At 39.5% G+C, this 2500-nt stretch overlaps 4 non-coding genes and 1 pseudogene across 4 annotated transcripts; all 5 read right to left on the bottom strand.

Annotated features, from left to right (window-relative positions):
- Positions 1-25: 25 nt before the first annotated feature.
- On the bottom strand, positions 26-144 carry LOC137869672 (5S ribosomal RNA). Its single transcript, XR_011102405.1, has one exon. It is a non-coding gene; the product is annotated as a 5S ribosomal RNA (ribosomal RNA).
- A 453-nt stretch (positions 145-597) lies between these two features.
- LOC137869792 (5S ribosomal RNA) lies at positions 598-716 on the bottom strand. Its single transcript, XR_011102519.1, has one exon. It is a non-coding gene; the product is annotated as a 5S ribosomal RNA (ribosomal RNA).
- A 453-nt stretch (positions 717-1169) lies between these two features.
- On the bottom strand, positions 1170-1288 carry LOC137869692 (5S ribosomal RNA). Its single transcript, XR_011102425.1, has one exon. It is a non-coding gene; the product is annotated as a 5S ribosomal RNA (ribosomal RNA).
- Positions 1289-1740: 452 nt separating this feature from the next.
- On the bottom strand, positions 1741-1859 carry LOC137869901 (5S ribosomal RNA). Its single transcript, XR_011102623.1, has one exon. It is a non-coding gene; the product is annotated as a 5S ribosomal RNA (ribosomal RNA).
- Positions 1860-2311: 452 nt separating this feature from the next.
- LOC137870003 (5S ribosomal RNA) lies at positions 2312-2420 on the bottom strand (annotated as a pseudogene).
- Between the last annotated feature and the right edge of the window lie 80 nt (positions 2421-2500).

The following is a 2500-nucleotide window of genomic DNA, read 5'->3' as shown; positions in this document are numbered from 1 at the left end:
TGCCTTATGGAGAGAAAAGTGAAAAAGCTTACAGCACCAGGTATTCCCAGGCAGTCTCCCATCCAAGTACTAACCAGGCCCGACTCTGCTTAGCTTCCGAGATCTGACGAGATCGGGTGCGATCAGAGAGGTATGGCCGTAAGCAAGTTTGTCTCCAACACATAGTCCTTTAAAAGCTGTTACAAATTGCTGTCATTTATAGTACATTTAGGACATGTTTAAGAAATCTCATTTTATGTTCAAAGGGACCCCGTTTTTAAAAAATGAAGCAGTTCTTTGAATGGTAGGGTGAATGGTGAATTAAACTTTACTTTTCTTCACAGGGAACTCTGACCTGTTGGTCAGAACCGGCTTGAAAAGACTCAAATACCAACAACAGTAGGTCAATTGCAAAATGTGAACGAACCTAAACCAGTTCATTGATTAACATTCCAAAATGAAGAAAATATTGATATGATATTGATTGATTCTCTTTTCCCTTTTTATTGTTACCCACCTCTTTTCATGCATCTCTTCTTCAATCCTGCCTCTTTCTCACATATTTGTCAAGTGAAATATGCAGCAGTGTCCTCTGCCTTATGGAGAGAAATGTGAAAAAGCTTACAGCACCTGGTATTCCCGGGCAGTCTCCCATCCAAGTACTAACCAGGCCCGACTCTGCTTAGCTTCCGAGATCGAACGAGATCGGTCGCAATCAGAGAGGTATGGCCGTAAGCAAGCTTCTCTCCAACACATAGTCCTTTAAAAGCTGTTACAAATTGCTGTCATTTATAGTACATTTAGGACATGTTTAAGAAATCTCATTTTATGTTCCAAGGGACCCCGTTTTTAAAAAATGAAGCAGTTCTTTGAATGGTAGGGTGAATGGTGAATTAAACTTTACTTTTCTTCACAGAGAACTCTGACCTGTTGGTCAGAACCGGCATGAAAAGACTCAAATACCAACAACAGTAGGTCAATTGCAAAATGTGAAAGAACCTAAACCAGTTCATTGATTAACATTCCAAAATGAAGGAAATATTGATATGATATTGATTGATTCTCTTTTCCCTTTTTATTGTTACCCACCTCTTTTCCTGCATCTCTTCTTCAATCTTGCCTCTTTCTCACATATTTGTCAACTGAAATATGCAGCAGTGTCCTCTGCCTTATGGAGAGAAATGTGAAAAAGCTTACAGCACCAGGTATTCCCAGGCAGTCTCCCATCCAAGTACTAACCAGGCCCGACTCTGCTTAGCTTCTGAGATCGGACGAGATCGGGCGCAATCAGAGAGGTATGGCCGTAAGCAAGTTTGTCACCAACACATAGTCCTTTAAAAGCTGTTACAAATTGCTGTCATTTATAGTACATTTAGGACATGTTTAAGAAATCTCATTTTATGTTCAAAGGGACCCCGTTTTTAAAAAATGAAGCAGTTCTTTGAATGGTAGGGTGAATGGTGAATTAAACTTTACTTTTCTTCACAGAGAACTCTGACCTGTTTGTCGGAACCGGCTTGAAAAGACTCAAATACCAACAACAGTAGGTCAATTGCAAAATGTGAACGAACCTAAACCAGTTCATTGATTAACATTCCAAAAAGAAGAAAATATTGATATGATATTGATTGATTCTCTTTTCCCTTTTTACTGTTACCCACCTCTTTTCATGCATCTCTTCTTCAATCTTGCCTCTTTCTCACATATTTGTCAAATGAAAAAGCAGCAGTGTCTTCTGCCTTATTGAGAGAAAAGTGAAAAAGCTTACAGCACCAGGTATTCCCAGGCAGTCTCCCATCCAAGTACTAACCAAGCCCGACTCTGCTTAGCTTCCGAGATCGGACGACATCGGGCACAATCAGAGAGGTATGGCCGTAAGCAAGTTTGTCTCCAACACATAGTCCTTTAAAAGCTGTTACAAATTGCTGTCATTTATAGTACATTTAGGACATGTTTAAGAAATCTCATTTTATGTTCAAAGGGACCCCGTTTTTAAAAAATGAAGCAGTTCTTTGAATGGTAGGGTGAATGGTGAATTAAACTTTACTTTTCTTCACAGAGAACTCTGACCTGTTGGTCGGAACCGGCTTGAAAAGACTCAAATACCAACAACAGTAGGTCAATTGCAAAATGTGAACGAACCTAAACCAGTTCATTGATTAACATTCCAAAAAGAAGAAAATATTGATATGATATCGATTGATTCTCTTTTCCCTTTTTACTGTTACTCACTTCTTTTCATGCATCTCTTCTTCAATCTTGCCTCTATCTCACATATTTGTCAAATGAAAAAGCAGCATTGTCCTCTGCCTTATGGAGAGAAAAGTGAAAGAGCTTACAGCACCTGGTATTTCGAGGAGGTCTCCCTTCCAAGTACTAACCAAGCCCAACTCTGCTTAGCTTCCGAGATCGGACGCGATCAGAGAGGTATGGCCGTAAGCAAGTTTGTCTCCAACACCTAGTCCTTTAAAAGCTGTTAGAAATTGCAGTCATTTATAGTACATTTAGGACATGTTTGAGA

Source organism: Cebidichthys violaceus, unplaced genomic scaffold, assembly GCF_023349555.1.
Source record: "Cebidichthys violaceus isolate CVI_PGR_0920_01 unplaced genomic scaffold, fCebVio1.0.p SCAF_127, whole genome shotgun sequence".
NCBI classification, from domain to species: Eukaryota; Metazoa; Chordata; class Actinopteri; order Perciformes; family Stichaeidae; genus Cebidichthys; species Cebidichthys violaceus.
The sequence above is the reverse complement of the archived record's forward strand: the minus strand, read 5'-3'. Positions and strand labels throughout refer to the sequence as shown.